The sequence below is a fragment of the Pelophylax lessonae genome (genome assembly GCF_965119305.1).
Source record: "Pelophylax lessonae genome assembly, chromosome: 9".
NCBI lineage: Eukaryota > Metazoa > Chordata > Amphibia > Anura > Ranidae > Pelophylax > Pelophylax lessonae.
In genome coordinates, this window is record NC_138776.1 from 224,799,887 (window position 1) to 224,826,447 (window position 26,561).

The following is a 26,561-nucleotide window of genomic DNA, read 5'->3' on the forward strand; positions in this document are numbered from 1 at the left end:
TACAAAAAATAGTAATTAGGGCCTAGTGTGGTTCTGTACGTGTGAGATACATACACTTTTTTTGATAATATTTTCTATTCCGCTATTCAATAAAAACCTTTGGGTATAAACAATTAAATTGCGGGATAGTCTGTGTTGGTACGTGTGAGATACACCTTTCCAATTTTTGGGGTTCATCTCATACTTCTGAAGATTTGAGGGTGCTGCCTGTTCTGTACTCCTCCTACTCCTCATCCTGCCTTTAGGGGTACAAAAAATAGTAATTGGGACCTAGTGTGGTTCTGTACGTCTGAGATACATACACTTTTTTGATAATATTTTCTATTCCGCTATTCAATAAAAACCTTTGGGTATAAACAATTAAATTGCAGGATAGTCTGTGTTGGTACGTGTGAGATACACCTTTCCAATTTTTGGGGTTCATCTCATACTTCTGAAGATTTGAGGGTGCTGCCTGTTCTGTACTCCTCCTACTCCTCATCCTGCCTTTAGGGGTACAAAAAATAGTAATTGGGACCTAGTGTGGTTCTGTATGTCTGAGATACATACACTTTTTTGATAATATTTTCTATTCCGCTATTCAATAAAAACCTTTGGGTATAAACAATTAAATTGCAGGATAGTCTGTGTTGGTACGTGTGAGATACACCTTTCCAATTTTTGGGGTTAATCTCATACTTCTGAAGATTTGAGGGTGCTGCCTGTTCTGTACTCCTCCTACTCCTCATCCTGCCTTTAGGGGTACAAAAAATAGTAATTGGGGCCTAGTCTGGTTCTGTACGTGTGAGATACATACACTTTTTTTGATAATATTTTCTATTCCGCTATTCAATAAAAACCTTTGGGTATAAACAATTAAATTGCGGGACAGTCTGTGTTGGTACGTGTGAGATACACCTTTCCAATTTTTGGGGTTCATCTCATACTTCTGAAGATTTGAGGGTGCTGCCTGTTCCGTACTCCTCCTACTCCTCATCCTGCCATTAGGGGTACAAAAAATAGTAATTGGGGCCTAGTGTGGTTCTGTACGTGTGAGATACATACACTTTTTTTGATAATATTTTCTATTCCGCTATTCAATAAAAACCTTTGGGTTTAAACAATTAAATTGCAGGATAGTCTGTGTTGGTACATGTGAGATACACCTTTCCAATTTTTGGGGTTCATCTCATACTTCTGAAGATTTGAGGGTGCTGCCTGTTCCGTACTCCTCCTAATCCTCATCCTGCCTTTAGGGGTACAAAAAATAGTAATTGGGGCCTAGTGTGGTTCTGTACGTGTGAGATACATACACTTTTTTTGATAATATTTTCTATTCCGCTATTCAATAAAAACCTTTGGGTATAATCAATTAAATTGCCGGATAGTCTGTGTTGGTACGTGTGAGATACACCTTTCCAATTTTTGGGGTTCATCTTATACTTCTGAAGATTTGAGGGTGCTGCCTGTTCTGTACTCCTCCTACTCCTCATCTTGCCTTTAGGGGTACAAAAAATAGTAATTGGGGTTTGGTCTGGTTCTGTACGTGGGAGATACATACACTTTTTTTGATAATATTTTCTATTCCGTTATTCAATAAAAACCTTTGGGTATAAACAATTAAATTGTGGGATAGTCTGTGTTGGTACGTGTGAGATACACCTTTCCAATTTTTGGGGTTCATCTCATACTTCTGAAGATTTGAGGGTGCTGCCTGTTCCGTACTCCTCCTACTCCTCATCCTGCCTTTAGGGGTACAAAAAATAGTAATTGGGGCCTAGTGTGGTTCTGTACGTGTGAGATACATACACTTTTTTTGATAATATTTTCAATTCCGCTATTCAATAAAAACCTTTGGGTATAAACAATTAAATTGCGGGATAGTCTGTGTTGGTACGTATGAGATACACCTTTCCAATTTTTGGGTTCATCTCATACTTCTGAAGATTTGAGGGTGCTGCCTGTTCCGTACTCCTCCTACTCCTCATCCTGCCTTTAGGGGTACAAAAAATAGTAATTGGGGCCTAGTGTGGTTCTGTACGTGTGAGATACATACACTTTTTTTGATAATATTTTCTATTCCGCTATTCAATAAAAACCTTTGGGTATAAACAATTAAATTGCGGGATAGTCTGTGTTGGTACGTGTGAGATACACCTTTCCAATTTTTGGGGTTCATCTCATACTTCTGAAGATTTGAGGGTGCTGCCTGTTCTGTACTCCTCCTACTCCTCATCCTGCCTTTAGGAGTACAAAAAATAGTAATTGGGACCTAGTGTGGTTCTGTACGTCTGAGATACATACACTTTTTTGATAATATTTTCTATTCCGCTATTCAATAAAAACCTTTGGGTATAAACAATTAAATTGCAGGATAGTCTGTGTTGGTACGTGTGAGATACACCTTTCCAATTTTTGGGGTTCATCTCATACTTCTGAAGATTTGAGGGTGCTGCCTGTTCCGTACTCCTCCTACTCCTCATCCTGACTTTAGGGGTACAAAAAATAGTAATTGGGGCCTAGTCTGGTTCTGTACGTGTGAGAAACATACACTTTTTTTGATAATATTTTCTACTCCGCTATTCAATAAAAACCTTTGGGTATAAACAATTAAATTGCGGGATAGTCTGTGTTGGTACGTGTGAGATACACCTTTCCAATTTTTGGGGTTCATCTCATACTTCTGAAGATTTGAGGGTGCTGCCTGTTCTGTACTCCTCCTACTCCTCATTCTGCCTTTAGGGGTACATAAAATAGTAATTGGGGCCTAGTGTGGTTCTGTACCTGGTAGATACATACACTTTTTTTGATAATATGTTCTATTCCGCTATTCAATAAAAACCTTTGGGTATAAACAATTAAATTGCGGGATAGTCTGTGTTGGTACGTGTGAGATACACCTTTCCAATTTTTGGGGTTAATCTCATACTTCTGAAGATTTGAGGGTGCTGCCTGTTCTGTACTCCTCCTACTCCTCATCCTGCCTTTAGGGGTAAAAAAAATAGTAATTGGGGCCTAGTCTGGTTCTGTACATGTGAGATACATACACTTTTTTTGATAATATTTTCTATTCCGCTATTCAATAAAAACCTTTGGGTATAAACAATTAAATTGCGGGATAGTCTGTGTTGGTACGTGTGAGATACACCTTTCCAATTTTTGGGGTTCATCTCATACTTCTGAAGATTTGAGGGTGCTGCCTGTTCCGTACTCCTCCTACTCCTCATCCTACCTTTAGGGGTACAAAAAATAGTAATTGGGGCCTAGTGTGGTTCTGTACCTGGTAGATACATACACTTTTTTTGATAATATTTTCTATTCTGCTATTCAATAAAAACCTTTGGGTATAAACAATTAAATTGCCGGATAGTCTGTGTTGGTACGTGTGATATACACCTTTCCAATTTTTAGGGTTAATCTCATACTTCTGAAGATTTGAGGGTGCTGCCTGTTCTGTACTCCTCCTACTCCTCATCCTGCCTTTAGGGGTACAAAAAATAGTAATTGGGGCCTAGTATGGTTCTGTACTTTTGAGATACATACATTTTCTTTGATAATATTTTCTATTCCGCTATTCAATAAAAACCTTTGGGTATAAACAATTAAATTTCGGGATAGTCTGTGTTGGTACATGTGAGATACACCTTTCCAATTTTTGGGGTTCATCTTATACTTCTGAAGATTTGAGGGTGCTTCCTTTTCCGTACTCCTCCTACTCCTCATCCTGCCTTTAGGGGTACAAAAAATAGTAATTGGGGCCTAGTCTGCTTCTGTACGTGTGAGATACATACACTTTTTTTGATAATATTTTCTACTCCGCTATTCAATAAAAACCTTTGGGTATAAACAATTAAATTGCGGGTTAGTCTGTGTTGGTACGTATGAGATACACCTTTCCAATTTTTGGGTTCATCTCATACTTCTGAAGATTTGAGGGTGCTGCCTGTTCCGTACTCCTCCTACTCCTCATCCTGCCTTTAGGGGTACAAAAAATCGTAATTGGGGCCTAGTGTGGTTCTGTACGTGTGAGATACATACACTTTTTTTGATAATATTTTCTATACCGCTATTCAATAAAAACCTTTGGGTATAAACAATTAAATTGCGGGATAGTCTGTGTTGGTACGTGTGAGATACACCTTTCCAATTTTTGGGGTTCATCTCATACTTCTGAAGATTTGAGGGTTCTGCCTGTTCCGTACTCCTCCTACTCCTCATCCTACCTTTAGGGGTACAAAAAATAGTAATTGGGGCCTAGTGTGGTTCTGTACCTGGCAGATACATACACTTTTTTTGATAATATTTTCTATTCCGCTATTCAATAAAAACCTTTGGGTATAAACAATTAAATTGCGGGATAGTCTGTGTTGGTACATGTGAGATACACCTTTCCAATTTTTGGGGTTCATCTCATACTTCTGAAGATTTGAGGGTGCTGCCTGTTCCGTACTCCTACTACTCCTCATCCTACCTTTAGGGGTACAAAAAATAGTAATTTGGGTTTAGTCTGGTTCTGTACGTGGGAGATACATACACTTTTTTTGATAATATTTTCTATTCCGCTATTCATTAAAAACCTTTGGGTATAAAGAATTAAATTGTGGGATAGTCTGTGTTGGTACGTGTGAGATACACCTTTCCAATTTTTGGGGTTCATCTCATACTTCTGAAGATTTGAGGGTGCTGCCTTTTCCGTACTCCTCCTACTCCTCATCCTGCCTTCAGGGGTACAAAAAATAGTAATTGGGGCCTAGTGTGGTTCTGTACGTGTGAGATACATACACTTTTTTTGATAATATTTTCTATTCCGCTATTCAATAAAAACCTATGGGTATAAACAATTAAATATCGGGATAGTCTGTGTTGGTACATGTGAGATACACCTTTCCAATTTTTGGGGTTCATCTCATACTTCTGAAGATTTGAGGGTGCTGCCTGTTACGTACTCCTCCTACTCCTCATCCTGCCTTTAGGGGTACAAAAGATAGTAATTGGGGCCTAGTGTGGTTCTGTACGTCTGAGATACATACACTTTTTTGATAATATTTTCTATTCCGCTATTCAATAAAAACCTTTGCATATAAACAATTAAATTGTGGGATAGTCTGTGTTGGTACGTGTGAGATACACCTTTCCAATTTTAGGGGTTCATCTCATACTTCTGAAGATTTGAGGGTGCTGCCTTTTCCGTACTCCTCCTACTCCTCATCCTGCCTTTAGGGGTACAAAAAATAGTAATTGGGGCCTAGTGTGGTTCTGTACGTTTGAGATACATACCCTTTTTTTGATAATATTTTCTATTCCGCTATTCAATAAAAACCTTTGGGTATAAACAATTAAATTGCGGGATAGTCTGTGTTGGTACGTGTGAGATACACCTTTCCAATTTTTGGGGTTCATCTCATACTTCTGAAGATTTGAGGGTGCTGCCTGTTCTGTACTCCTCCTACTCCTCATCCTGCCTTTAGGGGTACAAAAAATAGTAATTGGGACCTAGTGTGGTTCTGTACGTCTGAGATACATACACTTTTTTGATAATATTTTCTATTCCGCTATTCAATAAAAACCTTTGGGTATAAACAATTAAATTGCAGGATAGTCTGTGTTGGTACGTGTGAGATACACCTTTCCAATTTTTGGGGTTCATCTCATACTTCTGAAGATTTGAGGGTGCTGCCTGTTCCGTACTCCTCCTACTCCTCATCCTGACTTTAGGGGTACAAAAAATAGTAATTGGGGCCTAGTCTGGTTCTGTACGTGTGAGAAACATACACTTTTTTTGATAATATTTTCTACTCCGCTATTCAATAAAAACCTTTGGGTATAAACAATTAAATTGCGGGATAGTCTGTGTTGGTACGTGTGAGATACACCTTTCCAATTTTTGGGGTTCATCTCATACTTCTGAAGATTTGAGGGTGCTGCCTGTTCTGTACTCCTCCTACTCCTCATTCTGCCTTTAGGGGTACATAAAATAGTAATTGGGGCCTAGTGTGGTTCTGTACCTGGTAGATACATACACTTTTTTTGATAATATGTTCTATTCCGCTATTCAATAAAAACCTTTGGGTATAAACAATTAAATTGCGGGATAGTCTGTGTTGGTACGTGTGAGATACACCTTTCCAATTTTTGGGGTTAATCTCATACTTCTGAAGATTTGAGGGTGCTGCCTGTTCTGTACTCCTCCTACTCCTCATCCTGCCTTTAGGGGTAAAAAAAATAGTAATTGGGGCCTAGTCTGGTTCTGTACATGTGAGATACATACACTTTTTTTGATAATATTTTCTATTCCGCTATTCAATAAAAACCTTTGGGTATAAACAATTAAATTGCAGGATAGTCTGTGTTGGTACGTGTGAGATACACCTTTCCAATTTTTGGGGTTCATCTCATACTTCTGAAGATTTGAGGGTGCTGCCTGTTCCGTACTCCTCCTACTCCTCATCCTGACTTTAGGGGTACAAAAAATAGTAATTGGGGCCTAGTCTGGTTCTGTACGTGTGAGATACATACACTTTTTTTGATAATATTTTCTACTCCGCTATTCAATAAAAACCTTTGGGTATAAACAATTAAATTGCGGGATAGTCTGTGTTGGTACGTGTGAGATACACCTTTCCAATTTTTGGGGTTCATCTCATACTTCTGAAGATTTGAGGGTGCTGCCTGTTCTGTACTCCTCCTACTCCTCATCCTGCCTTTAGGGGTACAAAAAATAGTAATTGGGGCCTAGTGTGGTTCTGTACCTGGTAGATACATACACTTTTTTTGATAATATTTTCTATTCCGCTATTCAATAAAAACCTTTGGGTATAAACAATTAAATTGCGGGATAGTCTGTGTTGGTACGTGTGAGATACACCTTTTCAATTTTTGGGGTTAATCTCATACTTCTGAAGATTTGAGGGTGCTGCCTGTTCTGTACTCCTCCTACTCCTCATCCTGCCTTTAGGGGTACAAAAAATAGTAATTGGGGCCTAGTCTGGTTCTGTACGTGTGAGATACATACACTTTTTTTGATAATATTTTCTATTCCGCTATTCAATAAAAACCTTTGGGTATAAACAATTAAATTGCGGGATAGTCTGTGTTGGTACGTGTGAGATACACCTTTCCAATTTTTGGGGTTCATCTCATACTTCTGAAGATTTGAGGGTGCTGCCTGTTCCGTACTCCTCCTACTCCTCATCCTGCCATTAGGGGTACAAAAAATAGTAATTGGGGCCTAGTGTGGTTCTGTACGTGTGAGATACATACACTTTTTTTGATAATATTTTCTATTCCGCTATTCAATAAAAACCTTTGGGTTTAAACAATTAAATTGCAGGATAGTCTGTGTTGGTACGTGTGAGATACACCTTTCCAATTTTTGGGGTTCATCTCATACTTCTGAAGATTTGAGGGTGCTGCCTGTTCCGTACTCCTCCTACTCCTCATCCTGCCTTTAGGGGTACAAAAAATAGTAATTGGGGCCTAGTGTGGTTCTGTACGTGTGAGATACATACACTTTTTTGATAATATTTTCTATTCCGCTATTCAATAAAAACCTTTGGATATAAACAATTAAATTGTGGGATAGTCTGTGTTGGTACGTGTGAGATACACCTTTCCAATTTTAGGGGTTTATCTCATACTTCTGAAGATTTGAGGGTGCTGCCTTTTCCGTACTCCTCCTACTCCTCATCCTGCCTTTAGGGGTACAAAAAATAGTAATTGGGGCCTAGTGTGGTTCTGTACGTGTGAGATACATACCCTTTTTTGATAATATTTTCGATTCCGCTATTCAATAAAAACCTTCGGTTATAAACAAATAAATTGCGGGATAGTCTGTGTTGGTACGTGTGAGATACACCTTTCCAATTTTTGGGGTTCATCTCATACTTCTGAAGATTTGAGGGTGCTGCCTGTTCTGTACTGCTCCTACTCCTCATCCTGCCTTTAGGGGTACAAAAAATAGTAATTGGGGCCTAGTGTGGTTCTGTACCTGGTAGATACATACACTTTTTTTGATAATATTTTCTATTCCGCTATTCAATAAAAACCTTTGGGTATAAACAATTAAATTGCGGGATAGTCTGTGTTGGTACGTGTGAGATACACCTTTCCAATTTTTGGGGTTAATCTCATACTTCTGAAGATTTGAGGGTGCTGCCTGTTCTGTACTCCTCCTACTCCTCATCCTGCCTTTAGGGGTACAAAAAATAGTAATTGGGGCCTAGTCTGGTTCTGTACGTGTGAGATACATACACTTTTTTTGATAATATTTTCTATTCCGCTATTCAATAAAAACCTTTGGGTATAAACAATTAAATTGCGGGACAGTCTGTGTTGGTACGTGTGAGATACACCTTTCCAATTTTTGGGGTTCATCTCATACTTCTGAAGATTTGAGGGTGCTGCCTGTTCCGTACTCCTCCTACTCCTCATCCTGCCATTAGGGGTACAAAAAATAGTAATTGGGGCCTAGTGTGGTTCTGTACGTGTGAGATACATACACTTTTTTTGATAATATTTTCTATTCCGCTATTCAATAAAAACCTTTGGGTTTAAACAATTAAATTGCAGGATAGTCTTTGTTGGTACATGTGAGATACACCTTTCCAATTTTTGGGGTTCATCTCATACTTCTGAAGATTTGAGGGTGCTGCCTGTTCCGTACTCCTCCTAATCCTCATCCTGCCTTTAGGGGTACAAAAAATAGTAATTGGGGCCTAGTGTGGTTCTGTACGTGTGAGATACATACACTTTTTTTGATAATATTTTCTATTCCGCTATTCAATAAAAACCTTTGGGTATAATCAATTAAATTGCCGGATAGTCTGTGTTGGTACGTGTGAGATACACCTTTCCAATTTTTGGGGTTCATCTTATACTTCTGAAGATTTGAGGGTGCTGCCTGTTCTGTACTCCTCCTACTCCTCATCTTGCCTTTAGGGGTACAAAAAATAGTAATTGGGGTTTGGTCTGGTTCTGTACGTGGGAGATACATACACTTTTTTTGATAATATTTTCTATTCCGTTATTCAATAAAAACCTTTGGGTATAAACAATTAAATTGTGGGATAGTCTGTGTTGGTACGTGTGAGATACACCTTTCCAATTTTTGGGGTTCATCTCATACTTCTGAAGATTTGAGGGTGCTGCCTGTTCCGTACTCCTCCTACTCCTCATCCTGCCTTTAGGGGTACAAAAAATAGTAATTGGGGCCTAGTGTGGTTCTGTACGTGTGAGATACATACACTTTTTTTGATAATATTTTCAATTCCGCTATTCAATAAAAACCTTCGGGTATAAACAATTAAATTGCGGGATAGTCTGTGTTGGTACGTATGAGATACACCTTTCCAATTTTTGGGTTCATCTCATACTTCTGAAGATTTGAGGGTGCTGCCTGTTCCGTACTCCTCCTACTCCTCATCCTGCCTTTAGGGGTACAAAAAATAGTAATTGGGGCCTAGTGTGGTTCTGTACGTGTGAGATACATACACTTTTTTTGATAATATTTTCTATTCCGCTATTCAATAAAAACCTTTGGGTATAAACAATTAAATTGCGGGATAGTCTGTGTTGGTACGTGTGAGATACACCTTTCCAATTTTTGGGGTTCATCTCATACTTCTGAAGATTTGAGGGTGCTGCCTGTTCCGTACTCCTCCTACTCCTCATCCTACCTTTAGGGGTACAAAAAATAGTAATTGGGGCCTAGTGTGGTTCTGTACCTGGTAGATACATACACTTTTTTTGATAATATTTTCTATTCTGCTATTCAATAAAAACCTTTGGGTATAAACAATTAAATTGCCGGATAGTCTGTGTTGGTACGTGTGATATACACCTTTCCAATTTTTAGGGTTAATCTCATACTTCTGAAGATTTGAGGGTGCTGCCTGTTCTGTACTCCTCCTACTCCTCATCCTGCCTTTAGGGGTACAAAAAATAGTAATTGGGGCCTAGTATGGTTCTGTACTTTTGAGATACATACATTTTCTTTGATAATATTTTCTATTCCGCTATTCAATAAAAACCTTTGGGTATAAACAATTAAATTGCGGGATAGTCTGTGTTGGTACGTGTGAGATACACCTTTCCAATTTTTGGGGTTCATCTCATACTTCTGAAGATTTGAGGGTGCTGCCTGTTCCGTACTCCTCCTACTCCTCATCCTGCCATTAGGGGTACAAAAAATAGTAATTGGGGCCTAGTGTGGTTCTGTACGTGTGAGATACATACACTTTTTTTGATAATATTTTCTATTCCGCTATTCAATAAAAACCTTTGGGTTTAAACAATTAAATTGCAGGATAGTCTGTGTTGGTACGTGTGAGATACACCTTTCCAATTTTTGGGGTTCATCTCATACTTCTGAAGATTTGAGGGTGCTGCCTGTTCCGTACTCCTCCTACTCCTCATCCTGCCTTTAGGGGTACAAAAAATAGTAATTGGGGCCTAGTGTGGTTCTGTACGTGTGAGATACATACACTTTTTTGATAATATTTTCTATTCCGCTATTCAATAAAAACCTTTGGATATAAACAATTAAATTGTGGGATAGTCTGTGTTGGTACGTGTGAGATACACCTTTCCAATTTTAGGGGTTTATCTCATACTTCTGAAGATTTGAGGGTGCTGCCTTTTCCGTACTCCTCCTACTCCTCATCCTGCCTTTAGGGGTACAAAAAATAGTAATTGGGGCCTAGTGTGGTTCTGTACGTGTGAGATACATACCCTTTTTTGATAATATTTTCGATTCCGCTATTCAATAAAAACCTTCGGTTATAAACAAATAAATTGCGGGATAGTCTGTGTTGGTACGTGTGAGATACACCTTTCCAATTTTTGGGGTTCATCTCATACTTCTGAAGATTTGAGGGTGCTGCCTGTTCTGTACTGCTCCTACTCCTCATCCTGCCTTTAGGGGTACAAAAAATAGTAATTGGGGCCTAGTGTGGTTCTGTACCTGGTAGATACATACACTTTTTTTGATAATATTTTCTATTCCGCTATTCAATAAAAACCTTTGGGTATAAACAATTAAATTGCGGGATAGTCTGTGTTGGTACGTGTGAGATACACCTTTCCAATTTTTGGGGTTAATCTCATACTTCTGAAGATTTGAGGGTGCTGCCTGTTCTGTACTCCTCCTACTCCTCATCCTGCCTTTAGGGGTACAAAAAATAGTAATTGGGGCCTAGTCTGGTTCTGTACGTGTGAGATACATACACTTTTTTTGATAATATTTTCTATTCCGCTATTCAATAAAAACCTTTGGGTATAAACAATTAAATTGCGGGACAGTCTGTGTTGGTACGTGTGAGATACACCTTTCCAATTTTTGGGGTTCATCTCATACTTCTGAAGATTTGAGGGTGCTGCCTGTTCCGTACTCCTCCTACTCCTCATCCTGCCATTAGGGGTACAAAAAATAGTAATTGGGGCCTAGTGTGGTTCTGTACGTGTGAGATACATACACTTTTTTTGATAATATTTTCTATTCCGCTATTCAATAAAAACCTTTGGGTTTAAACAATTAAATTGCAGGATAGTCTTTGTTGGTACATGTGAGATACACCTTTCCAATTTTTGGGGTTCATCTCATACTTCTGAAGATTTGAGGGTGCTGCCTGTTCCGTACTCCTCCTAATCCTCATCCTGCCTTTAGGGGTACAAAAAATAGTAATTGGGGCCTAGTGTGGTTCTGTACGTGTGAGATACATACACTTTTTTTGATAATATTTTCTATTCCGCTATTCAATAAAAACCTTTGGGTATAATCAATTAAATTGCCGGATAGTCTGTGTTGGTACGTGTGAGATACACCTTTCCAATTTTTGGGGTTCATCTTATACTTCTGAAGATTTGAGGGTGCTGCCTGTTCTGTACTCCTCCTACTCCTCATCTTGCCTTTAGGGGTACAAAAAATAGTAATTGGGGTTTGGTCTGGTTCTGTACGTGGGAGATACATACACTTTTTTTGATAATATTTTCTATTCCGTTATTCAATAAAAACCTTTGGGTATAAACAATTAAATTGTGGGATAGTCTGTGTTGGTACGTGTGAGATACACCTTTCCAATTTTTGGGGTTCATCTCATACTTCTGAAGATTTGAGGGTGCTGCCTGTTCCGTACTCCTCCTACTCCTCATCCTGCCTTTAGGGGTACAAAAAATAGTAATTGGGGCCTAGTGTGGTTCTGTACGTGTGAGATACATACACTTTTTTTGATAATATTTTCAATTCCGCTATTCAATAAAAACCTTCGGGTATAAACAATTAAATTGCGGGATAGTCTGTGTTGGTACGTATGAGATACACCTTTCCAATTTTTGGGTTCATCTCATACTTCTGAAGATTTGAGGGTGCTGCCTGTTCCGTACTCCTCCTACTCCTCATCCTGCCTTTAGGGGTACAAAAAATAGTAATTGGGGCCTAGTGTGGTTCTGTACGTGTGAGATACATACACTTTTTTTGATAATATTTTCTATTCCGCTATTCAATAAAAACCTTTGGGTATAAACAATTAAATTGCGGGATAGTCTGTGTTGGTACGTGTGAGATACACCTTTCCAATTTTTGGGGTTCATCTCATACTTCTGAAGATTTGAGGGTGCTGCCTGTTCCGTACTCCTCCTACTCCTCATCCTACCTTTAGGGGTACAAAAAATAGTAATTGGGGCCTAGTGTGGTTCTGTACCTGGTAGATACATACACTTTTTTTGATAATATTTTCTATTCTGCTATTCAATAAAAACCTTTGGGTATAAACAATTAAATTGCCGGATAGTCTGTGTTGGTACGTGTGATATACACCTTTCCAATTTTTAGGGTTAATCTCATACTTCTGAAGATTTGAGGGTGCTGCCTGTTCTGTACTCCTCCTACTCCTCATCCTGCCTTTAGGGGTACAAAAAATAGTAATTGGGGCCTAGTATGGTTCTGTACTTTTGAGATACATACATTTTCTTTGATAATATTTTCTATTCCGCTATTCAATAAAAACCTTTGGGTATAAACAATTAAATTTCGGGATAGTCTGTGTTGGTACATGTGAGATACACCTTTCCAATTTTTGGGGTTCATCTTATACTTCTGAAGATTTGAGGGTGCTTCCTTTTCCGTACTCCTCCTACTCCTCATCCTGCCTTTAGGGGTACAAAAAATAGTAATTGGGGCCTAGTCTGCTTCTGTACGTGTGAGATACATACACTTTTTTTGATAATATTTTCTACTCCGCTATTCAATAAAAACCTTTGGGTATAAACAATTAAATTGCGGGTTAGTCTGTGTTGGTACGTATGAGATACACCTTTCCAATTTTTGGGTTCATCTCATACTTCTGAAGATTTGAGGGTGCTGCCTGTTCCGTACTCCTCCTACTCCTCATCCTGCCTTTAGGGGTACAAAAAATCGTAATTGGGGCCTAGTGTGGTTCTGTACGTGTGAGATACATACACTTTTTTTGATAATATTTTCTATTCCGCTATTCAATAAAAACCTTTGGGTATAAACAATTAAATTGCGGGATAGTCTGTGTTGGTACGTGTGAGATACACCTTTCCAATTTTTGGGGTTCATCTCATACTTCTGAAGATTTGAGGGTTCTGCCTGTTCCGTACTCCTCCTACTCCTCATCCTACCTTTAGGGGTACAAAAAATAGTAATTGGGGCCTAGTGTGGTTCTGTACCTGGTAGATACATACACTTTTTTTGATAATATTTTCTATTCCGCTATTCAATAAAAACCTTTGGGTATAAACAATTAAATTGCGGGATAGTCTGTGTTGGTACATGTGAGATACACCTTTCCAATTTTTGGGGTTCATCTCATACTTCTGAAGATTTGAGGGTGCTGCCTGTTCCGTACTCCTACTACTCCTCATCCTACCTTTAGGGGTACAAAAAATAGTAATTTGGGTTTAGTCTGGTTCTGTACGTGGGAGATACATACACTTTTTTTGATAATATTTTCTATTCCGCTATTCATTAAAAACCTTTGGGTATAAAGAATTAAATTGCGGGATAGTCTGTGTTGGTACGTGTGAGATACACCTTTCCAATTTTTGGGGTTCATCTCATACTTCTGAAGATTTGAGGGTGCTGCCTTTTCCGTACTCCTCCTACTCCTCATCCTGCCTTCAGGGGTACAAAAAATAGTAATTGGGGCCTAGTGTGGTTCTGTACGTGTGAGATACATACACTTTTTTTGATAATATTTTCTATTCCGCTATTCAATAAAAACCTATGGGTATAAACAATTAAATATCGGGATAGTCTGTGTTGGTACATGTGAGATACACCTTTCCAATTTTTGGGGTTCATCTCATACTTCTGAAGATTTGAGGGTGCTGCCTGTTACGTACTCCTCCTACTCCTCATCCTGCCTTTAGGGGTACAAAAGATAGTAATTGGGGCCTAGTGTGGTTCTGTACGTCTGAGATACATACACTTTTTTGATAATATTTTCTATTCCGCTATTCAATAAAAACCTTTGCATATAAACAATTAAATTGTGGGATAGTCTGTGTTGGTACGTGTGAGATACACCTTTCCAATTTTAGGGGTTCATCTCATACTTCTGAAGATTTGAGGGTGCTGCCTTTTCCGTACTCCTCCTACTCCTCATCCTGCCTTTAGGGGTACAAAAAATAGTAATTGGGGCCTAGTGTGGTTCTGTACGTTTGAGATACATACCCTTTTTTTGATAATATTTTCTATTCCGCTATTCAATAAAAACCTTTGGGTATAAACAATTAAATTGCGGGATAGTCTGTGTTGGTACGTGTGAGATACACCTTTCCAATTTTTGGGGTTCATCTCATACTTCTGAAGATTTGAGGGTGCTGCCTGTTCTGTACTCCTCCTACTCCTCATCCTGCCTTTAGGGGTACAAAAAATAGTAATTGGGACCTAGTGTGGTTCTGTACGTCTGAGATACATACACTTTTTTGATAATATTTTCTATTCCGCTATTCAATAAAAACCTTTGGGTATAAACAATTAAATTGCAGGATAGTCTGTGTTGGTACGTGTGAGATACACCTTTCCAATTTTTGGGGTTCATCTCATACTTCTGAAGATTTGAGGGTGCTGCCTGTTCCGTACTCCTCCTACTCCTCATCCTGACTTTAGGGGTACAAAAAATAGTAATTGGGGCCTAGTCTGGTTCTGTACGTGTGAGAAACATACACTTTTTTTGATAATATTTTCTACTCCGCTATTCAATAAAAACCTTTGGGTATAAACAATTAAATTGCGGGATAGTCTGTGTTGGTACGTGTGAGATACACCTTTCCAATTTTTGGGGTTCATCTCATACTTCTGAAGATTTGAGGGTGCTGCCTGTTCTGTACTCCTCCTACTCCTCATTCTGCCTTTAGGGGTACATAAAATAGTAATTGGGGCCTAGTGTGGTTCTGTACCTGGTAGATACATACACTTTTTTTGATAATATGTTCTATTCCGCTATTCAATAAAAACCTTTGGGTATAAACAATTAAATTGCGGGATAGTCTGTGTTGGTACGTGTGAGATACACCTTTCCAATTTTTGGGGTTAATCTCATACTTCTGAAGATTTGAGGGTGCTGCCTGTTCTGTACTCCTCCTACTCCTCATCCTGCCTTTAGGGGTAAAAAAAATAGTAATTGGGGCCTAGTCTGGTTCTGTACATGTGAGATACATACACTTTTTTTGATAATATTTTCTATTCCGCTATTCAATAAAAACCTTTGGGTATAAACAATTAAATTGCAGGATAGTCTGTGTTGGTACGTGTGAGATACACCTTTCCAATTTTTGGGGTTCATCTCGTACTTCTGAAGATTTGAGGGTGCTGCCTGTTCCGTACTCCTCCTACTCCTCATCCTGACTTTAGGGGTACAAAAAATAGTAATTGGGGCCTAGTCTGGTTCTGTACGTGTGAGATACATACACTTTTTTTGATAATATTTTCTACTCCGCTATTCAATAAAAACCTTTGGGTATAAACAATTAAATTGCGGGATAGTCTGTGTTGGTACGTGTGAGATACACCTTTCCAATTTTTGGGGTTCATCTCATACTTCTGAAGATTTGAGGGTGCTGCCTGTTCTGTACTCCTCCTACTCCTCATCCTGCCTTTAGGGGTACAAAAAATAGTAATTGGGGCCTAGTGTGGTTCTGTACCTGGTAGATACATACACTTTTTTTGATAATATTTTCTATTCCGCTATTCAATAAAAACCTTTGGGTATAAACAATTAAATTGCGGGATAGTCTGTGTTGGTACGTGTGAGATACACCTTTTCAATTTTTGGGGTTAATCTCATACTTCTGAAGATTTGAGGGTGCTGCCTGTTCTGTACTCCTCCTACTCCTCATCCTGCCTTTAGGGGTACAAAAAATAGTAATTGGGGCCTAGTCTGGTTCTGTACGTGTGAGATACATACACTTTTTTTGATAATATTTTCTATTCCGCTATTCAATAAAAACCTTTGGGTATAAACAATTAAATTGCGGGATAGTCTGTGTTGGTACGTGTGAGATACACCTTTCCAATTTTTGGGGTTCATCTCATACTTCTGAAGATTTGAGGGTGCTGCCTGTTCCGTACTCCTCCTACTCCTCATCCTGCCATTAGGGGTACAAAAAATAGTAATTGGGGCCTAGTGTGGTTCTGTACGTGTGAGATACATACACTTTTTTTGATAATATTTTCTATTCCGTTATTCAATAAAAACCTTTGGGTATAAACAATTAAATTGCCCGATAGTCTGTGTTGGTACGTGTGAGATACACCTTTCCAATTTTTGGGGTTCATCTTATACTTCTGAAGATTTGAGGGTGCTGCCTGTTCTGTACTCCTCCTACTCCTCATCTTGCCTTTAGGGGTACAAAAAATAGTAATTGGGGTTTAGTCTGGTTCTGTACGTGGGAGATACATACACTTTTTTTGATAATATTTTCTATTCCGCTATTCAATAAAAACCTTTGGGTATAAACAATTAAATTGTGGGATAGTCTGTGTTGGTACGTGTGAGATACACCTTTCCAATTTTTGGGGTTCATCTCATACTTCTGAAGATTTGAGGGTGCTGCCTGTTCCGTACTCCTCCTACTCCTCATCCTGCCTTTAGGGGTACAAAAAATAGTAATTGGGGCCTAGTGTGGTTCTGTACGTGTGAGATACATACACTTTTTTTGATAATATTTTCAATTCCGCTATTCAATAAAAACCTTTGGGTATAAACAATTAAATTGCAGGATAGTCTGTGTTGGTACGTGTGAGATACACCTTTCCAATTTTTGGGGTTCATCTTATACTTCTGAAGATTTGAGGGTGCTGCCTTTTCCGTACTCCTCCTACTCCTCATCCTGCCTTTAGGGGTACAAAAAATAGTAATTGGGGCTTAGTCTGGTTCTGTACGTGTGAGATACATACACTTTTTTTGATAATATTTTCTATTCCGCTATTCAATAAAAACCTTTGGGTATAAACAATTAAATTGCGGGATAGTCTGTGTTGGTACGTGTGAGATACACCTTTCCAATTTTTGGGGTTCATCTCATACTTCTGAAGATTTGAGGGTGCTGCCTGTTCCATACTCCTCCTACTCCTCATCCTGCCTTTAGGGGTACAAAAAATAGTAATTGGGGCCTAGTGTGGTTCTGTACGTGTGAGATACATACACTTTTTTTGATAATATTTTCTATTCCGCTATTCAATAAAAACCTATGGGTATAAACAATTAAATTGCGGGATAGTCTGTGTTGGTACATGTGAGATACACCTTTCCAATTTTTGGGGTTCATCTCATACTTCTGAAGATTTGAGGGTGCTGCCTGTTACGTACTCCTCCTACTCCTCATCCTGCCTTTAGGGGTACAAAAGATAGTAATTGGGGCCTAGTGTGGTTCTGTACGTCTGAGATACATACACTTTTTTGATAATATTTTCTATTCCGCTATTCAATAAAAACCTTTGGATATAAACAATTAAATTGTGAGATAGTCTGTGTTGGTACGTGTGAGATACACCTTTCCAATTTTAGGGGTTCATCTCATACTTCTGAAGATTTGAGGGTGCTGCCTTTTCCGTACTCATCCTACTCCTCATCCTGCCTTTAGGGGTACAAAAAATAGTAATTGGGGCCTAGTGTGGTTCTGTACGTTTGAGATACATACCCTTTTTTTTTATAATATTTTCTATTCCGCTATTCAATAAAAACCTTTGGGTATAAACAATTAAATTGCGGGATAGTCTGTGTTGGTACGTGTGAGATACACCTTTCCAATTTTTGGGGTTCATCTCATACTTCTGAAGATTTGAGGGTGCTGCCTGTTCTGTACTCCTCCTACTCCTCATCCTGCCTTTAGGGGTACAAAAAATAGTAATTGGGACCTAGTGTGGTTCTGTACGTCTGAGATACATACACTTTTTTGATAATATTTTCTATTCCGCTATTCAATAAAAACCTTTGGGTATAAACAATTAAATTGCAGGATAGTCTGTGTTGGTACGTGTGAGATACACCTTTCCAATTTTTGGGGTTCATCTCATACTTCTGAAGATTTGAGGGTGCTGCCTGTTCCGTACTCCTCCTACTCCTCATCCTGCCTTTAGGGGTACAAAAAATAGTAATTGGGGCCTAGTCTGGTTCTGTACGTGTGAGATACATACACTTTTTTTGATAATATTTTCTACTCCGCTATTCAATAAAAACCTTTGGGTATAAACAATTAAATTGCGGGATAGTCTGTGTTTGTACGTATGAGATACACCTTTCCAATTTTTGGGTTCATCTCATACTTCTGAAGATTTGAGGGTGCTGCCTGTTCCGTACTCCTCCTACTCCTCATCCTGCCTTTAGGGGTACAAAAAATAGTAATTGGGGCCTAGTGTGGTTCTGTACGTGTGAGATACATACACCTTTTTTGATAATATTTTCTATTCCGCTATTCAATAAAAACCTTTGGGTATAAACAATTAAATTGCGGGATAGTCTGTGTTGGTACGTGTGAGATACACCTTTCCAATTTTTGGGGTTCATCTCATACTTCTGAAGATTTGAGGGTGCTGCCTGTTCCGTACTCCTCCTACTCCTCATCCTACCTTTAGGGGTACAAAAAATAGTAATTGGGGCCTAGTGTGGTTCTGTACCTGGTAGATACATACACTTTTTTTGATAATATTTTCTATTCCGCTATTCAATAAAAACCTTTGGGTATAAACAATTAAATTGCCGGATAGTCTGTGTTGGTACGTGTGAGATACACCTTTCCAATTTTTAGGGTTAATCTCATACTTCTGAAGATTTGAGGGTGCTGCCTGTTCTGTACTCCTCCTACTCCTCATCCTGCCTTTAGGGGTACAAAAAATAGTAATTGGGGCCTAGTGTGGTTCTGTACGTGTGAGATACATACACTTTTTTTGATAATATTTTCTATTCCGTTATTCAATAAAAACCTTTGGGTATAAACAATTAAATTGCCCGATAGTCTGTGTTGGTACGTGTGAGATACACCTTTCCAATTTTTGGGGTTCATCTTATACTTCTGAAGATTTGAGGGTGCTGCCTGTTCTGTACTCCTCCTACTCCTCATCTTGCCTTTAGGGGTACAAAAAATAGTAATTGGGGTTTAGTCTGGTTCTGTACGTGGGAGATACATACACTTTTTTTGATAATATTTTCTATTCCGCTATTCAATAAAACCCTTTGGGTATAAACAATTAAATTGTGGGATAGTCTGTGTTGGTACGTGTGAGATACACCTTTCCAATTTTTGGGGTTCATCTCATACTTCTGAAGATTTGAGGGTGCTGCCTGTTCCGTACTCCTCCTACTCCTCATCCTGCCTTTAGGGGTACAAAAAATAGTAATTGGGGCCTAGTGTGGTTCTGTACGTGTGAGATACATACACTTTTTTTGATAATATTTTCAATTCCGCTATTCAATAAAAACCTTTGGGTATAAACAATTAAATTGCAGGATAGTCTGTGTTGGTACGTGTGAGATACACCTTTCCAATTTTTGGGGTTCATCTTATACTTCTGAAGATTTGAGGGTGCTGCCTTTTCCGTACTCCTCCTACTCCTCATCCTGCCTTTAGGGGTACAAAAAATAGTAATTGGGGCTTAGTCTGGTTCTGTACGTGTGAGATACATACACTTTTTTTGATAATATTTTCTATTCCGCTATTCAATAAAAACCTTTGGGTATAAACAATTAAATTGCGGGATAGTCTGTGTTGGTACGTGTGAGATACACCTTTCCAATTTTTGGGGTTCATCTCATACTTCTGAAGATTTGAGGGTGCTGCCTGTTCCATACTCCTCCTACTCCTCATCCTGCCTTTAGGGGTACAAAAAATAGTAATTGGGGCCTAGTGTGGTTCTGTACGTGTGAGATACATACACTTTTTGTGATAATATTTTCTATTCCGCTATTCAATAAAAACCTTTGGGTATAAACAATTAAATTGCGGGATAGTCTGTGTTGGTACGTGTGAGATACACCTTTCCAATTTTTGGGGTTCATCTCATACTTCTGAAGATTTGAGGGTGCTGCCTGTTCCATACTCCTCCTACTCCTCATCCTGCCTTTAGGGGTACAAAAAATAGTAATTGGGGCCTAGTGTGGTTCTGTACGTGTGAGATACATACACTTTTTTTGATAATATTTTCTATTCCGCTATTCAATAAAAACCTATGGGTATAAACAATTAAATTGCGGGATAGTCTGTGTTGGTACATGTGAGATACACCTTTCCAATTTTTGGGGTTCATCTCATACTTCTGAAGATTTGAGGGTGCTGCCTGTTACGTACTCCTCCTACTCCTCATCCTGCCTTTAGGGGTACAAAAGATAGTAATTGGGGCCTAGTGTGGTTCTGTACGTCTGAGATACACACACTTTTTTGATAATATTTTCTATTCCGCTATTCAATAAAAACCTTTGGATATAAACAATTAAATTGTGAGATAGTCTGTGTTGGTACGTGTGAGATACACCTTTCCAATTTTAGGGGTTCATCTCATACTTCTGAAGATTTGAGGGTGCTGCCTTTTCCGTACTCATCCTACTCCTCATCCTGCCTTTAGGGGTACAAAAAATAGTAATTGGGGCCTAGTGTGGTTCTGTACGTTTGAGATACATACCCTTTTTTTTTATAATATTTTCTATTCCGCTATTCAATAAAAACCTTTGGGTATAAACAATTAAATTGCGGGATAGTCTGTGTTGGTACGTGTGAGATACACCTTTCCAATTTTTGGGGTTCATCTCATACTTCTGAAGATTTGAGGGTGCTGCCTGTTCTGTACTCCTCCTACTCCTCATCCTGCCTTTAGGGGTACAAAAAATAGTAATTGGGACCTAGTGTGGTTCTGTACGTCTGAGATACATACACTTTTTTGATAATATTTTCTATTCCGCTATTCAATAAAAACCTTTGGGTATAAACAATTAAATTGCAGGATAGTCTGTGTTGGTACGTGTGAGATACACCTTTCCAATTTTTGGGGTTCATCTCATACTTCTGAAGATTTGAGGGTGCTGCCTGTTCCGTACTCCTCCTACTCCTCATCCTGCCTTTAGGGGTACAAAAAATAGTAATTGGGGCCTAGTCTGGTTCTGTACGTGTGAGATACATACACTTTTTTTGATAATATTTTCTACTCCGCTATTCAATAAAAACCTTTGGGTATAAACAATTAAATTGCGGGATAGTCTGTGTTGGTACGTATGAGATACACCTTTCCAATTTTTGGGTTCATCTCATACTTCTGAAGATTTGAGGGTGCTGCCTGTTCCGTACTCCTCCTACTCCTCATCCTGCCTTTAGGGGTACAAAAAATAGTAATTGGGGCCTAGTGTGGTTCTGTACGTGTGAGATACATACACCTTTTTTGATAATATTTTCTATTCCGCTATTCAATAAAAACCTTTGGGTATAAACAATTAAATTGCGGGATAGTCTGTGTTGGTACGTGTGAGATACACCTTTCCAATTTTTGGGGTTCATCTCATACTTCTGAAGATTTGATGGTGCTGCCTGTTCCGTACTCCTCCTACTCCTCATCCTACCTTTAGGGGTACAAAAAATAGTAATTGGGGCCTAGTGTGGTTCTGTACCTGGTAGATACATACACTTTTTTTGATAATATTTTCTATTCCGCTATTCAATAAAAACCTTTGGGTATAAACAATTAAATTGCCGGATAGTCTGTGTTGGTACGTGTGAGATACACCTTTCCAATTTTTAGGGTTAATCTCATACTTCTGAAGATTTGAGGGTGCTGCCTGTTCTGTACTCCTCCTACTCCTCATCCTGCCTTTAGGGGTACAAAAAATAGTAATTGGGGCCTAGTATGGTTCTGTACTTTTGAGATACATACATTTTCTTTGATAATATTTTCTATTCCGCTATTCAATAAAAACCTTTGGGTATAAACAATTAAATTTCGGGATAGTCTGTGTTGGTACATGTGAGATACACCTTTCCAATTTTTGGGGTTCATCTTATACTTCTGAAGATTTGAGGGTGCTTCCTTTTCCGTACTCCTCCTACTCCTCATCCTGCCTTTAGGGGTACAAAAAATAGTAATTGGGGCCTAGTGTGGTTCTGTACGTGTGAGATGCATACACTTTTTTTGATAATATTTTCTATTCCGCTATTCAATAAAAATCTTTGGGTATAAACAATTAAATTGCGGGATAGTCTGTGTTGGTACGTGTGAGATACACCTTTCAAATTTTTGGGGTTCATCTCATACTTCTGAAGATTTGAGGGTGCTGCCTGTTCCGTACTCCTCCTACTCCTCATCCTGCCTTTAGGGGTACAAAAAATAGTAATTGGGGCCTAGTGTGGTTCTGTACGTGTGAGATACATACACTTTTTTTGATAATATTTTCTATTCCGCTCTTCAATAAAAACTATGGGTATAAACAATTAAATTGCGGGATAGTCTGTGTTGGTACGTGTGAGATACACCTTTCCAATTTTTGGGGTTCATCTCATACTTCTGAAGATTTGAGGGTGCTGCCTGTTACGTACTCCTCCTACTCCTCATCCTGCCTTTAGGGGTACAAAAGATAGTAATTGGGGCCTAGTGTGGTTCTGTACGTCTGAGATACATACACTTTTTTGATAATATTTTCTATTCCGCTATTCAATAAAAACCTTTGGATATAAACAATTAAATTGTGGGATAGTCTGTGTTGGTACGTGTGAGATACACCTTTCCAATTTTAGGGGTTTATCTCATACTTCTGAAGATTTGAGGGTGCTGCCTTTTCCGTACTCCTCCTACTCCTCATCCTGCCTTTAGGGGTACAAAAAATAGTAATTGGGGCCTAGTGTGGTTCTGTACGTGTGAGATACATACCCTTTTTTTGATAATATTTTCGATTCCGCTATTCAATAAAAACCTTTGGTTATAAACAAATAAATTGCGGGATAGTCTGTGTTGGTACGTGTGAGATACACCTTTCCAATTTTTGGGGTTCATCTCATACTTCTGAAGATTTGAGGGTGCTGCCTGTTCTGTACTCCTCCTACTCCTCATCCTGCCTTTAGGGGTACAAAAAATAGTAATTGGGGCCTAGTGTGGTTCTGTACCTGGTAGATACATACACTTTTTTTGATAATATTTTCTATTCCGCTATTCAATAAAAACCTTTGGGTATAAACAATTAAATTGCGGGATAGTCTGTGTTGGTACGTGTGAGATACACCTTTCCAATTTTTGGGGTTAATCTCATACTTCTGAAGATTTGAGGGTGCTGCCTGTTCTGTACTCCTCCTACTCCTCATCCTGCCTTTAGGGGTACAAAAAATAGTAATTGGGGCCTAGTCTGGTTCTGTACGTGTGAGATACATACACTTTTTTTGATAATATTTTCTATTCCGCTATTCAATAAAAACCTTTGGGTATAAACAATTAAATTGCGGGACAGTCTGTGTTGGTACGTGTGAGATACACCTTTCCAATTTTTGGGGTTCATCTCATACTTCTGAAGATTTGAGGGTGCTGCCTGTTCCGTACTCCTCCTACTCCTCATCCTGCCATTAGGGGTACAAAAAATAGTAATTGGGGCCTAGTGTGGTTCTGTACGTGTGAGATACATACACTTTTTTTGATAATATTTTCTATTCCGCTATTCAATAAAAACCTTTGGGTTTAAACAATTAAATTGCAGGATAGTCTGTGTTGGTACATGTGAGATACACCTTTCCAATTTTTGGGGTTCATCTCATACTTCTGAAGATTTGAGGGTGCTGCCTGTTCCGTACTCCTCCTACTCCTCATCCTGTCTTTAGGGGTACAAAAAATAGTAATTGGGGCCTAGTGTGGTTCTGTACGTGTGAGATACATACACTTTTTTTGATAATATTTTCTATTCCGCTATTCAATAAAAACCTTTGGGTATAATCAATTAAATTGCCGGATAGTCTGTGTTGGTACGTGTGAGATACACCTTTCCAATTTTTGGGGTTCATCTTATACTTCTGAAGATTTGAGGGTGCTGCCTGTTCCGTACTCCTCCTACTCCTCATCTTGCCTTTAGGGGTACAAAAAATAGTAATTGGGGTTTGGTCTGGTTCTGTACGTGGGAGATACATACACTTTTTTTGATAATATTTTCTATTCCGCTATTCAATAAAAACCTTTGGGTATAAACAATTAAATTGTGGGATAGTCTGTGTTGGTACGTGTGAGATACACCTTTCCAATTTTTGGGGTTCATCTCATACTTCTGAAGATTTGAGGGTGCTGCCTGTTCCGTACTCCTCCTACTCCTCATCCTGCCTTTAGGGGTACAAAAAATAGTAATTGGGGCCTAGTGTGGTTCTGTACGTGTGAGATACATACACTTTTTTTGATAATATTTTCAATTCCGCTATTCAATAAAAACCTTTGGGTATAAACAATTAAATTGCGGGATAGTCTGTGTTGGTACATGTGAGATACACCTTTCCAATTTTTGGGGTTCATCTTATACTTCTGAAGATTTGAGGGTGCTGCCTTTTCCGTACTCCTCCTACTCCTCATCCTGCCTTTAGGGGTACAAAAAATTGTAATTGGGGCCTAGTCTGGTTCTGTACGTGTGAGATACATACACTTTTTTTGATAATATTTTCTATTCCGCTATTCAATAAAAACCTTTGGGTATAAACAATTAAATTGCGGGATAGTCTGTGTTGGTACGTATGAGATACACCTTTCCAATTTTTGGGGTTCATCTCATACTTCTGAAGATTTGAGGGTGCTGCCTGTTCCGTACTCCTCCTACTCCTCATCCTGCCTTTAGGGGTACAAAAAATAGTAATTGGGGCCTAGTGTGGTTCTGTACGTGTGAGATACATACACTTTTTTTTGATAATATTTTCTATTCCGCTATTCAATAAAAACCTTTGGGTATAAACAATAAAATTGCGGGATAGTCTGTGTTGGTACGTGTGAGATACACCTTTCCAATTTTTGGGGTTCATCTCATACTTCTGAAGATTTGAGGGTGCTGCCTGTTCCGTACTCCTCCTACTCCTCATCCTACCTTTAGGGGTACAAAAAATAGTAATTGGGGCCTAGTGTGGTTCTGTACGTGTGAGATACATACACTTTTTTTGATAATATTTTCTATTCCGCTATTCAATAAAAACCTTTGGGTATAAACAATTAAATTGCGGGATAGTCTGTGTTGGTATGTGTGAGATACCCCTTTCCAATTTTTGGGGTTTATCTCATACTTCTGAAGATTTGAGGGTGCTGCCTTTTCCATACTCCTCCTACTCCTCATCCTGCCTTTAGGGGTACAAAAAATAGTAATTGGGCCTAGTGTGGTTCTGAACGTGTGAGATACATACACTTTTTTTGATAGTATTTTCTATTCCGCTATTCAATAAAAACCTTTGGGTATAAACAATTAAATTGCGGGATAGTCTGTGTTGGTACGTGTGAGATACACCTTTCCAATTTTTGGGGTTCATCTCATACTTCTGAAGATTTGAGGGTGCTGCCTGTTCCATACTCCTCCTACTCCTCATCCTGCCTTTAGGGGTACAAAAAATAGTAATTGGGGCCTAGTGTGGTTCTGGACGTGTGAGATACATACACTTTTTTTGATAATATTTTCTATTCCGCTATTCAATAAAAACCTTTGGGTATAAACATTTAATTTGCTGGATAGTCTGTGTTGGTACATGTGAGATACACCTTTCCAATTTTTGGGGTTCATGTCATACTTCTGAAGATTTGAGGGTGCTGCCTGTTCCGTACTCCTACTACTCCTCATCCTGCCTTTAGGGGTACAAAAAATAGTAATTTGGGTTTAGTCTGGTTCTGTACGTGGGAGATACATACACTTTTTTTGATAATATTTTCTATTCCGCTATTCAATAAAAACCTTTGGGTATAAACAATTAAATTGCGGGATAGTCTGTGTTGGTACGTGTGAGATACACCTTTCCAATTTTTGGGGTTCATCTCATACTTCTGAAGATTTGAGGGTGCTGCCTATTCTGTACTCCTCCTACTCCTCATCCTGCCTTTAGGGGTACAAAAAACAGTAATTGGGACCTAGTGTGGTTCTGTACGTCTGAGA